This window comes from Chiloscyllium plagiosum, chromosome 1 (assembly GCF_004010195.1).
Source record: "Chiloscyllium plagiosum isolate BGI_BamShark_2017 chromosome 1, ASM401019v2, whole genome shotgun sequence".
Lineage (NCBI taxonomy): Eukaryota > Metazoa > Chordata > Chondrichthyes > Orectolobiformes > Hemiscylliidae > Chiloscyllium > Chiloscyllium plagiosum.
This window is the reverse complement of record NC_057710.1, coordinates 24,297,131-24,311,188: the sequence shown is the minus strand read 5'-3', so window position 1 is coordinate 24,311,188 and position 14,058 is coordinate 24,297,131. Positions and strand designations below refer to the sequence as shown.

The window sequence follows — 14,058 nt, the reverse complement described above, 5'->3', positions numbered from 1 at the left end:
GAGGTTGGGTTGGTGGGGGGTGTGGACCTGACGAGGGAATCACGGAGGGAGTGGTCTTTTCAGAACACTGATAGGGGAGGGGAGGGAAATATATCCCTGGTGATGGGGTCCGTTTGGAGGTGGCGGAAATGACGACGGATGATACAATGTATATGGAGGTTGGTGGGGTGGTAGGTGAGGACCAGTGGGGTTCTGTCCTGGTGGCGATTGGAGGGGCGGGGCTCAAGGGCGGAGGAGCGGGAAGTGGAGGAGATGCGTTGGAGAGCATCATTGACCACGTCTGGGGGGAAATTGCGGTCTTTGAAGAAGGAAGCCATCTGGGTTGTTCAGTACTGGAACACATTTTCAGCCCTGATCTCCAGCATCTGCAGTCCTCACTTTCTCCCTGATACGTTTCTCAACCCCATTCTCCCACTACTTCTCTGGTTTTCCAATTTTGCCCCTCAAACTACAAAATCTTGTACTTGTTTTTTTTCTGTGTTGTTGCAATCTCTGGTAATTGGTATATTTGTATTTGTATTCGGAGATCCTTTTGCTGCTCTGCTGCACTTAGACTTTCCCTATTTGATCAATCAGCAGGTTAATTAATATCCTCCTCTAATTTATTATTTTCCTTCTCAGTATCTTCTTATTCTCCCATAGGTGCCATTCAGATTTTTTGGTTCAGATGTCCAAAAGGTTAATGTAAATTTTGAACAGCCCTTCCAACGCTGATCCTTAAGGAATGCCACTTCCACCCTTTGTCATTCTGCGTACTTACTTTTTATTCCCACTCTTTGTTTACTATCTTTAAGCCAGCTAACAATCCATCTGCCACTTAGCACCAATTCCATATTCTCTGACCTTATTTGCTAGATTATTATGGGATACTTTGTTGAAAGCCATTTTAAGACTTTCTTTTAGAAATTACATTTACTAGTGTCTACTTTCTGTTACCAGGCTTGAAGCAAACACACTTTATTTATACACTATGGTTAAAATACAAACAAAAGAAAGGATTGGAATAACTTCAGTCTACTGGAAAGTTTAACAGAATGACAGATTATTTAACCACTACACAGCAGCTGTTCCAATACAGTCACATCCCATACAAATACCCTTTACAATGCTAGCAGCAGGAAGAGAACCCAAACTTTCAGCTGTAGCAGAGAGGGAGAGACGGAGCAGCTATCATAATCCCAGCAGCTACTGAAAGCTAAAACTAAAATCCTGGTTCTGTGGGAGCTTGACCCCATCCATTCAGGCTGTTCCTATTGTTCCACCTTTGAGAAAAGAACCCAAGACCACACAAGCTATTTACTTTGTTGGCTTGAAGCAGACCGCTCATTACCTTTGTCTCAATCTCTCTTCATAAAGAAAACACCCCTTAAGCCATAGTATTGTCACACTCTCCATCATTCCCTATGATATTATCCTTTCAAGCCCTTAATGGTCTCCTATACCCACTGCAGCCCTCTTTAATTTTGTTTGTCACATCACATTCCCATACACTTGGTCATTCCCCATTTCTGTTTAGGTTTTTGCCTTCAAATATTGATCCCATTCCATTTAAAATGCCACGATTGGAAGTATATCAGGTCACCAATTCCAAACCCTAATAATTTAGAAATAGAGAAAACAGGAACAGGAATAGGCCATTCAGCACTTCAAGTATTCAATAAATTGTGGTTGATCCATTATGCCATTTATAGTATAAATGCTTTCTTCTGCTGTGACCTCTGGTTCTTTTGCCAATTACCTTGCCACAGGAATTTATTATTCTTTAGTCGGTCTTTCTTTATTTATAAACTCTCCAATTTTAAATACCACTTGTTGGCCAGCTTTGCTTTAAGAAGGCCAACACCATCTTCTCTAGTCTATCTGCATTACTGCAATCCCTCATCTCTAGGAGATGCTCAAATACTTCACATTCTTGTTAAGGAAGGGGTTATGAATAAGGCACAGTACTTCAGGAGATGAATTAGTGTTTTACACACGTTTAACATAGCTTCCTGACGTTTGTACTCTATGTCTCAATTAATAGTGACGGATTCACAGAGTTATTACAGTCCAGAATGAGGCCTTTCAGCCCATCATATCTATGCCATCTATTTGAATGAGCAGTCCACCTAGTGTCCTACCTTCTCCCTTGTCTCTGCATAAAAGGTAAGAACTCTGCAAACTCTGCTTCCTTTTCAGATAATATATTTTTGAATGTTTCTATTGACCACATTCTCAGACAGTGCATTATCTACTTGATGGATGAAAAAGTTTTTTCATATGTTACTTTTGCTTCTCTTATCAACTACTTTGAATCTGCACCTTCTTTAATTGAATCCTTCTCAAAAGGGAACAGTTTCTGCCTATTGTCTCTGTCTGGAGCCTTCATGAATTTGAATGCCTCTATCAGATCACCTTTCAGCCCTGTCTTTACTAAGGAAAATGATATGAATTTAGACTAATTGGTAAAGCCACATTTGAAGTACTTTATATAATTCTGGTTGTCTGCTATAGGAAGGATATTATTAAACTGGAAAGGATATTATGAAGAGTAGAAGGTTTGAGTTTTAAGGACAGGCTGGATAGGCTAGGAATTTTTTTCCCTGGAGCATAGTAGACTAAGGAGTGTCTTTATAGCGGTTTATAAAATCATGAGGGTCATAGATAAGGTAAATAGCCAATGTATTTTCCCCATAGTAGGGGAATAGAAAATTAGAGGGCATAGGTTTAAGGTGAGAGGGAAGAGATTTTAAAGGGACCTAAGGGGAAACTTTTCACGCAGAGAGTTGTGCATATATGGAATGAACTGCCAGAGGAAGTGGTACAGGTGAGTACAGTTACAACATTTATTAGGCATTTGGACAGGTAAATGAGTGGGAAGAGTTCAGAGGGATATTGGGCAAACACAGGCAAGTGGACCTAGTTCAGTTAAGGAAACCTTGTCGGCATGGACATGTTTGACCGAAGGGTCTGTGTTAGATCTCATAGTTTCCAATGAATGTCCAAGTCATGGGGTGGTGTTAGATAACTTTTTTTTGCGATTTCTCCAGAGCAACAAGGCACACAAAAAGCTTCAGAGGGTCTTAACTTAGACTGTTTGAACTCAGAGCGCACACGCCACCCCCTTTGACTACTATTAGTCAGCAGCAATCCCTTTGTAATTGGTTCTCTGGTACAACATCTCATACAGTTAAAGCTTGCCTTAGCAATTTCAATGTATTTCCAATTAAGCTAATAATATCACTGAATGACAAAGAGATGGACAGGCTTGTGGTCCACCCCTGGTCCTTCATGATGTTTCCCAGACTTTCTTATCTTCCTTCCTGAGGCGTTTCACAATAAATACTGTATTCAAGTAGCATTTGCCAACTGCACCATGTTAACTGCGAATTAATTGGATTCTTGCCTATCACTTCAGGACCTTTTAAATTCCTCATTACAGGAAATACAAAGAGCATTGATTTTTGATCAGTTCCAACAGATTTATGTGGCTATACCTAATGTTAGAATTCTTCAGCTAACAAGTTAAGTCTTAATGTATTCATTCAATCCATATTCTGTTGTCTGCTAATTTATGTATCTATGATTCATTTCTCCCTGTAATGATAAGGTTGGGGGGGTGGGGTGTGCGCGTGGAGAGCTGCTTTTACTGTCTGAAACTACTTTGAATCTTTTCCTGTAATGCTTTTAGTAATTTTTTTGTATATGGATGGATCTGTGACTACTTCAGAATCTATATCTATGATTATGTAAAGGATCATAACTAAAACCTATTCTTAATATTGTAACGGATTGATTAACTAATTCAAGACAAACAACTAATTAGTGTGAAATGTTCTTAAAGCATAAGAAACGGCAGCTTTTATTCCAGTCCAGTAACCTTGAGTCTAGGAGCTACTATTGTTCTACTTGTGAAGACTACATTAAGCAAATATTTTCCCCAGGTCTCTAACTGTTCGGCTACATTGGCCATGGGCAGCCTTCAGCCATTTTGTGCTGCTCAGTTGTGGGCATCCCTAACAGCCTGTTTTGGTGTTCTATGACTCTATGACACTACCAGCACAGAAGGAGGCCATTTTGCCCATAATATCCACCACAAAACCTTCTGGTGTTAGACAACATCACCCACTTTTGATTTTCAGGTCATATTTGTTCTAGAAGAATGATGCCATTGATCCTCTTTCTCTTGACTGAGCTGAAGGGTGTAATTGGTTTACAGTTGTAAAGGACTGATCACTGTTGAGTCTTAATAAAAGTAGCCTCTTATCTTATGATAATAGCACCTAGGTCTAAGTTACTTCTAGGCAGAGAACCTCACTAAGACTGTGAGGAGTCCTTTGGATATAGGATTGCACTTCATAAGATCTGGTAGTGTCACAATCATTCATATTGCATCAGCTGTAAGTACAGAATGGATTTTTAACCTTGACATTAAACTACACCTACTTCCCAGCCACATGAATTTTTCATTGATATTTGTGCAATTCTGCTGTGTGTAAATCGGTTACCATATTTCAAAACAGCAGTTGCTTTTCAAATGATACAGTACTGTTTGAGAAGCACTTTGAGATGTCCTGTAGTTGTAAAAGATATGATATGAATATTCACTGTTTTCCTTCTTCTCTCAGTGCCATGAGAACAGTAGCATTCAGAAGCAGGCAGGTCAGGTTATCAGCTCTTTTGAAACATAATAGTGCCAACATTGCAGCACTCCCTCAGTCGTAGTAATAGCACTCATGTTGTCTGGGAGAAAACTATAACTCACAGCCACCCAACATAAATTTTTGTACAGACAAATATTGGTACTTTAATTGTCCTCTGCAGGATCTGCAAAAAAAACCTAATGTATTAACAGTTGGAAAACCTTGCATTACATAGACTAAAATGTAATAATGTGTGGCCTGTTGGTGTAAGAGGCTACTCATTTCCATAAAATCCCTGCAATGTGGAAACAGGTCATTTCCCCTGACTAATGCCCCTAACCGACACATCCCTGAGCACTACGGGCAATTTAGCATGGCCAATTCACCTAATCTGTACATCTTTTGACTCTGGGAGGAAACCGGAGCACCAGGAGGAAGCCCACGCAGACACGGGGAGAATGTGCAAACACGACACAGACAGTTGCCCAAGGCAGGAGTCAAACTTGGGTCCCTGATACTGTGAGGCAGTATAATATCAGGAAATAGTTGTACAAGACGTCTGTAAGGCCATATTTGGAATAGTGCATACAATTCTGGTCACCCAGCTATAGGAGGAATGTTATTAAATTGGAAAAGGTGCAAAAAATATTTCCAAGAATGTTACCAAGACTGGAAGTTTTGAGTTATAAGGAGTGACTAACTAGGGTAGGACATTTTTCCCTGGACCACAGGAGACATGGGGGTGACATTATAGAGGTTTATAAAATCAAGGAGCATAGATAATGTAAATAGCTAATGTCTTTTCCCAGGGTGGGAAAGTCCAAAACTGGTGGGCATAGGTTTAAGGTGAGAGGGAAAAGATTTAAAAGGACTCTGAAGGAGAAATATTCCACACAGAGCATGATGCATATACGAAACAAACGGCCAGAGGAACTGGGAGAGGTGAATGCAATTATAACATTTAAAAGTTATTTGGACAGGTACATGAATGAGAAAGGTTTAAAGGGGCATGGGTCAAATGCAAGCAAATGGCACTAGTTCCATTTATGAAATCTGGTTGGCACAGGCAAATTGGGCTAAGTTGGGGCAGCATGGTGGCTCAGTGGTTAGCACTGCTGCCTCACCTGGGTTTGATCCCAACCTTGGGTGACTGTCTGTATGGAGTTTGCACATTCTCCCCGTGTCTGTGTGGGTTTCCTCCGGGTGCTCTGGTTTCCTCCCACAATCCAAAGACGTACAGGTCAGGTGAAATGGCCATACTAAATTGCCTGTAGTGTTAGGTACATTAGTCAAGGGTAAATGGAGAAGAATGGGTCTGGGTGGGTTACTCTTCGGAGGGTCGGTGTGGATTTGTTGGGCCAAAGGGCCTGTTTCCATACTGTAGGGAATCTACTCTAATCTGTTTCTGTGCTGTATGACTGTATGACATTTCCAGCACAGCAGGAGGATATTCAATCCATCATGTCTACCATAGAACCTTGTTGTGTTTGGCAACATTGTTCATTTTTGATTTTCAGGTGATATTTGTTCTAGAAGAATGCTGCCATCGATCCTCTTTCTCTTGTCTGAACCTAAAGGCATAATTTATTTACAGTTGTAAAGGATTGATCACCATTGAGTCTTAATAAAAAGAGGCTCTTCTCTTAACAAGAGAATAGCAACTATGGAGAAGTTAAATTAGTTCATTCTCACTAAGACTGTGAGGAGTCCTTTACATTACATACAGTTAGATTTCATGATGTATAGTCTGTAAAGATTCTGTAAATCTCTTTTTTATATTAGGGTCCGTCTGAACAGCCTCACACAGGGCACCTCACACCTGCAATGCATTATCTGGGCCAACATGGCACCTATTGTTAAAGTTCACTTGCGAATGGGCGGCACGGTGGCACAGTGGTTAGCCCTGTTGCCTCACAGCGCCAGAGATCCGGGTTCAATTCCCGCCTCATTCTCCCCGTGTCTGCGTGGGTTTCCTCCGGATGCTCCGGTTTCCTCCCACAATCCAAAAATGTACAGGTTAGGTGAGTTAGCCATGCTAAATTGCTCATCGTATTAGCTGTAGGGGAATGGAGAAGAATGGGTCTGGGTGGGTTGCGCTTCGGCGGGGTCGGTGTGGACTTATTGGGCTGAAGGGCCTGTTTCCACACTGTAAGTAATCTAATCTAATCTAATATAACTTTAAGAAATTTCTGGGATTTACAGATAAAAGAACTGAAACCAACATGCCCATTCTAAAAGATGAGAGACTTAACAAACAATCCAGGTCTCTTTCAATATATAATTTCAGTTACATCACACTGTAAAACTTTGCAATAAATTCTGTGATCTTATACTCCACAACCACCTGATGATAGAGCAGTGCTCCAAAAGCTAGTTCTTCCAAATAAACCTGTTGGACTATAACCTGGTGTTGTGTGATTTTTAACATTGTATACCTCAGTCCAACACCGGCATTTCCAAATCATGGAAGTTTAATAGTGTGCAGCTGAACAAATCTGTCTAGTTGGCGATGTTATCGATGCATCTGTAAGTGCATGACTTTTGACACACTCCTAGTTGTTCCTGCTAGAAGGATATATATGCTTTTAATCTAATCTTGGTTTACTGTACCCTTTGAACATACTGAAAAAGCCAAGTCTTCTGTACAACATAATCTCTTTTCAATCTGCATGCCTTGCAAGGTCTTGGAAAGCATTAAGAGTTTGGGTTGGGGTTAGTGTTGTGGTTGCCCAGCAATTACATGGTTGACGTAGGAGACTGTAAGTTGGTTTGTGGTAATAGACTTTAGTGCAACTTCAGTGATTAGACTTATTATACTTACTGGAAGCTAACAAGGTCAATATGCAAATTTCTTCTAATTCTTATCGAAACACTTGTAAATTGACTAAATTAAGTCGAAGAGCCATAGAGTCATAGAGATGTCCAGCATGGAAACAGACCCTTCGGTCCAACCCGTCCATGCCTACCACATAATTTTGTAAACCTCTGTAAGGTCACCCCTCAGCCTCCGACACTCCAGGGAAAACAGCCCCAGCTTGTTCAGCCTCTCCCTATAGCTCAAATCCTCCAACCCTGGCAACATCCTTGGTAAATCTTTTCTGAACCCTTTCAAGTTTCACAACATCTTTCCAATAGGAAGGAGACCAGAATTGCACACAAGATTCCAAAAGTGGCCTAACCAATGTCCTGTACAGCTGCAACATGACCTCCCAACTCCTTTACTCAAGACTCTGACCAATAAAAGAAAGCATACTAAACTCCTTCTTCACTATCCTATCTTCCCACTACTCTACTTTCAAGGAGCTATGAACCTGCACTCCAAGGTCTCTTTGTTCAGCAACAGTCGCTAGGACCTTACCATTAAGTAATAAGTCCTGCTAGGGTTTGCTTTCCCAAAATGCAGCACCTTGCATTTATCTGAATTAAACTCCATCTGCCACTTCTCAGCCCATTGGCCCATCTGATCAAGATCCTGTTGGAATCTGAGGTAAACTTCTTCGCTGTCCACAACACCGCCAATTTTGGTGTCATCTGCAAACTTACTAGCTATACCTATTATGCTCGCTTCCTAATCATTTATATAAATGATGTAAAGTAGAGGACCCAGCACTGATCCTTGTGGCACTCCACTGGTCACAGGCCTTCGGATGGAAAAACAACCGTCCACCACCATCCTCTGTCTTCTATCTTTGAGCCAGTTCTGTGTTCAAATGGCTAGTTCTCCCTGTATTCCGTGAGAACTAACCTTGCTAATCAGTCCCCCATGGGGAACCTTGTTGAACACCTTACTGAAGTCCATATAGATCACACCTACTGCTCTGCCCTCATCAATCCTCTTTGTTACTTCTTCAAAAAAACTCAATCAAGTTTGTGAGACATGGTTTCCAACGGATAAAGCCATGTTGACTATCCCTGACCAATCCTTGCCTTTCCAAATACTTGTACATCCTATCCCTCAGGATTCCCTCTAACAACTTACCCACCACCGATGTCAGGCTCACCGGTCTATAGTTCCCTGGCTTGTCCTTACTGCCTTTCTTAAAGTGTGGCACCACGTGAGTCAACCTCCAGTCTTCCAGCACCTCACCTGTGACTATCGATGATGCAAATATCTCAGCAAGAGGCCCAGCAATCACTTCTCGAGCTTCCCACAGAGTTCTAGGGTACACCTGATCAGGTCCTGGGGATTTATCCACCTTTATGTGTTTCAAGACATCTAGCACTTCCTCCTCTGTAATATGGATATTTTGAAAGATGTCACCATCTATTTCTCTACAGTCTATATCTTCCATATCCTTTTCCACAGTAAATACTGATGCAAAATATTCGTTTAGTATCTCCCCTATTTTCTGCGGCTCCACACACAGGCCACTTTGCTGATCTTTGAGGGGCCTTATTCTCTCCCTAGTTACCATTTTGTCCTTAATGTATATGTAAAAACCGTTTGGATTCTCCTGAATTCTATTTGCCAAAGCTATTTCCTGTCCCCTTTTTGCCCTCCTGATTTCCCTCTTAAGTATACTCCTACTGCCTTTATACTCTAAGGATTCACTTGATCTATCCTGTCTATACCTTATCAAACACGCCACTCCCCCTCCTCTCTTGCCTCCCTTTCTATCTTTCCTGTAGCATTTGTATCCTGGAACATTAAGCTCCCAGTCCTGCCCATCCCTGAGCCATGTTTCCGTAATTGCTATGATATCCCAGTCCCATGTTCCTAACCATGCCCTGAGTTCATCTGCCTTCCCTTATAGGTCCCTTGCATTGAAGTAAATGCAGTTTAATTTATTAGTCCTACCTTGTCCCTGCCTGCCCTGACTGTTTGACTTGCTTCTGTTCTTAACTGTACCAGTCTCAGATTGATCTCTTTCCTCACTAACTCTCTGGGCCACCTCACCCCCACCTTATTAGTTTAAATCCTCCCGAGCAGCTCTCGCAAATCTCCCCACCAGCATATTAGTCCCCTTCCAAGGAAAGTGCAATCCGTTCTTCTTGTACAGGTCACTTCTACCCCAGAAGAGATTTCAATGATCCAAAACTGTGAATCTTTCTCCCATACACCAGCTCCTCAGCCATGCATTCATCTGCTCTATCCTCCTTTTCCTATCATAGAGATGTATGCACCAAAACAGACCCTTCAGTCTAATTCATCCATGCCGACCAGATATCCTAAATTAATCTAATCCCATTTGCCAGCAATTGGCACACATCCATCTAAACCCTTTCTATTCATATACCCATCCAGATACCTTTTAAATATTGTAGTTGTACCAGACTCCACCACTTCCTCTGGCAGCTCATTCCATACAGGCACAACCCTCTGTGTGAAAGATTTGTCCCTTAGGTCTCTTTTAAATATTTCCTCTCTCACCCTAAACCTATGCCCTGTAGTACTGGACTCTCCCAACCCAGGGAAAAGACTTTGTCTACTTACTCTATCTATGCCCCTTTATGATTTTATAAAGCTCTGTAAGATCAGCCCTCAGCCTCCGACGCTCCAGGGAAAACAGCCACAGCCTATACAGCCTCTCCCTGTAGCTTAAATCCTCCAACCCTGGCAACACGCTTGCAAATCTTTTCTGAAAACTTTCAAGTTTCACAACATCCTTCCTGTAGCAGGGAGACCAGAATTGCACTTAATATTCCAAAAGTGGCCTAACCCATGTACTGTGCAGCCACAACATGACCTCCCAACCCCTATACTCAATGCTCTGACTGATAATTACTAATTAATCCAGTAGTCATATCAAGGCTGGACTGAAAAGCTTGAAAGTTTAATAGTGTGTAGCTGTGTATAGTGCCAGAGGAAGTGTTAGATGCATGTACAGTTACAATATTTGTAAAACACTTGGACAAATATATATATATATATATATATATATATATATAGCAGGCAAATGGGACTAGTTTAGCTTGAGAAATCTGGTCAGCACAGACAAGTTGGACCAAAGGTTCAGCTTCCCATATGATGCATGGTATGACTACATGGTAGTGTCCCTGCCTTTGAACAGAAGACCTCAGTTGAAGTCCCACTTGGTCCAGGGGTGGGTAATAACATCGCTGAACAATCAACCCCAAGGTTGATTCGAAAATATCTATAAGTTTAATGTTTAGAGTTTCTTGTGGCACTTTGGCAGTGGTAGTGTCCCTATCTCTGGATAAAAATTATGACAAGTTTAATAGTGTTGCTGCAAGATCCTACTTTCAAATTAGCATGAAAGCAAATATGATGTGCTAAGATTACATCACTCTCATAGACCAGAATGGACAATGGACAATTGAATAAAATCAGATGTGAAAGGACACTATGAAAGAAATATTGTTCCATTGTATGAACAATATACGCAGATAGTCAATCTCCTGTTAAAATCATCCAATATGCCACACCACTGAGTTCTGCCAAGGCAAAATCTGAAAGAGCTTCTGTTGATGAATGGAACTGGAGAAAGCTCTGCAACTTGAATCAATCTAAACACTCAACTGAGTTGTGAACATCTGTCTGTATTGAAGCGTATACTTATTCCTATTAAAATTTTGTTTAATTTGCTACTTGAGAATTCATCTTTGTCTATACTAGAACGTAGAACATTACAGCGCATTATAAGGCCTTCAGCCCTCGCTATTGCGCCACACTGTGAAACCAATCTGAAGCCCATCTAACCTATACTATTGTATTCTCGTCCATATGCCTATCCGATGACCATTTAAATACCCGTAAAGTTGGCAAGTCTACTATGTAGCAGGTAGTGTGTTCCACGCCCCTACTACTCTCTGAGTAAAGAAACTACCTCTGACATCTGTCCTACATCTATTACCCCTCAATTTGAAGCTATGTCCCTTTGTGCTAGCCATCACCACCTGAGGACAAAGGCTCTCACTGTCCACCTTGTCTAACCTTCTGATTATCTTATGTGTCTCAATTAAATCACCTCTCAATCTCCTTCCCTCTGATGAAAACAGCCTCAAGTCCTTCAACCTTTCATCGTAACACCTTCCTGCCATACCAGGCAACATCCTAGTAAATCTCCTCCGAACCCTTTGCAAACCTTCCACATCCTTCCTAGAATGCGGTGACCAGAACTGCGCGCAATACTCCACGTGTGGCCACACTAGAGTTTTGTACAGCTGCAGCATGACCTCATGGTTCAGAAACTCAATCCTTCAGCTAATAAAATCAAACACACATTATGCCTACTTAACAGCCCAATCAACCTGAGTGGCAACTTTGAGGGATCTGTGTACATGGACACCGAGATCTCTCTGCTCGTCTATACTACCAAGAATCTTACCATTCGCCCAGTACTCTGCATTCCTGTAACTTCTTCCAAAGTGAATCACCTGACACTTTTCTGCATTATACTCCATTCGCCACCTCTCAGCTCAGCTTTGCAACTTCTTTATATCCCTCTGTAACCTACAACATCCTTTGGCACTATCCACAACTGTACCAACCTTAGTGTTGTCTCCAAATTTACTAACCCATCCCTCTACACCCTCATCCAGGTCATTTATAAAACCGACAAACAGCAGTGGCCCGAAAACAGTACACCACTAGTAACTGAACTCTATGTTGAACATTTCCCATCAACCACCACCCTCTGTGTTCTTCCAGCGAGCCAGTTTCTGATCCAAACTGCTAAATCATGGTTTATCTATTTTCACACTTTCCAGAATTTCTGACATCTCCTTGTGAACCTCAATCTCATCTAGTCTAGTGGCCTGTTTCTCAGTATTCTCCTCAATACCATTGTCTTTCTCGTGTGAATACTGATGAAAAATATTCATTTAGCGCTTCGTCTATCTCCTCTGACTCCATGCACAATCCTACTGCTGTCCTTGATTGGCACTAATCTTTCTCTAGTCATTCTTTCATCCCTTATATACCTATAGAAAGCTTTAGGGATTTCCCTGATCCTATCCGCCAACAACTTCTCATGTCCCCTCCTTGCTCGTCTTAGCTCTCTCTTTAGGTCTTTCCTGGCTATTTTGTAACTCTCAATTGCCTTAACTGAGCCTTCACATCTCATCCAAACATAAGCCTTCTTCTTCCTCTTGACAAGATACTCAACTTAGTAAACCATGGCTCTTGCACTCGACAACTTCCTCCCTGCCTGACAGGTACATACTTATCAAGTATACACAGTAGCTGTTTCTTGAATAAGCTCCATATTTCTATTATGCCCATCCCCTGCAATTTCCTTCCCCATCCTATGCATCCTAAATCTTGTCCAATCACATCGTAATTGCCTTTCCCCCCAGCTATAGCTCTCATCCTCCGGTGTATACCTATCCCTTTCCATTGCTAAAGTAAACATAACTGAATTGTGGTCACTATCACCAAAGTGCTCACCTACCTCCAAATCTAACACCTGGCCGGGTTCATTACTCAGTACCAAATCTAATCTGGCCTCGCCCCTTGTTGGCCTGTCTACATACTGTGTCAGAAAACCCTCCTGCCCACGATGGACAAAAACTGACCCATCTAAAGTACTTGAACTATAGTATTCCCAGTCAATATTTGGGAAGTTGAAGTCCCCCATAACAACTACCCTGTCACTCTTGCTCCTATCAAGAATCATCTTTGCTATACCGAGGTTACGTCTTGTGCAAACAAAAATCGTTTGGGTTTTATTAGATTTAGAGTCAAGTAATTCAACAGGTACGAGCTGAAAATGTGTTGCTGGAAAAGCGCAGCAGGTCAGGCAGCATCCAGGGAACAGGAGAATCGACGTTTCGGGCATAAGCCCTATTGCTCAATGAGAATTGGAAGTCCAGCTTGCAAAGAGTCACCACGTTTTTAGTGCCTTCTTGGAGCAGTACTCCACAATGTCCCTTACCACTTTTTAGAGGTGCACGATAGAAAGCAGATTCAAAAAGTGTGGCACTGGAAATGCACAGCAAGTCAGAAAGGATCCAAGGAGCAGGACAGTCACGTTATGGGTCTGGAATCACATGTTGACCTGAACAAATAAAGATAGTAAATTTCCTTCCATAAAGATATTTATGAAACAGATGGATTTTTTTATGACAAGCAACAATAGTTTCATGGTCAACAACAACAAAACCAGAAATTGCTGAAAAAACTCAGCAGGTCTGAAAAATCAGAGTTAAAATTTCAGGTCCAGTGACCCTTCCTCAGAACTGAAGAATAGTTTCGTGGTCACCAGTAGATTTTTCATTCTAGATTTTTAAAAAAAATTAAATTTCACTCTCTGCCATGAGGGAACTTGAACCAGGGTCCCCAGAATATTAGCTTGGCGCACCGACCTTTACACCGCTGAGGCTAAACGTCAGCTCACGGACACCTCCTCCTACTGCCCCCTTGACCATGACCCCACCTCCCACCACCAAACCATCATCTCCCAGACCATCCATAACCTCATCACCTCAGGGGATCTCCCATCCACCGCCTCCAACCTCATAGTCCCACAACCCC

At 41.8% G+C, this 14,058-nt stretch overlaps 1 long non-coding RNA gene across 4 annotated transcripts in view; it reads left to right on the top strand.

Annotated features, from left to right (window-relative positions):
* The window catches only part of LOC122557992, a 53,805-nt gene that overhangs the window by 5,155 nt on the left and 34,592 nt on the right, over window positions 1-14,058 (top strand). For all 4 annotated transcript variants that reach the window (XR_006314031.1, XR_006314037.1, XR_006314001.1 and 1 more), the window contains exon 2: window positions 2,024-2,145. This is a non-coding gene — a long non-coding RNA (uncharacterized LOC122557992). The remainder of the gene's footprint in view (window positions 1-2,023; window positions 2,146-14,058) is intronic.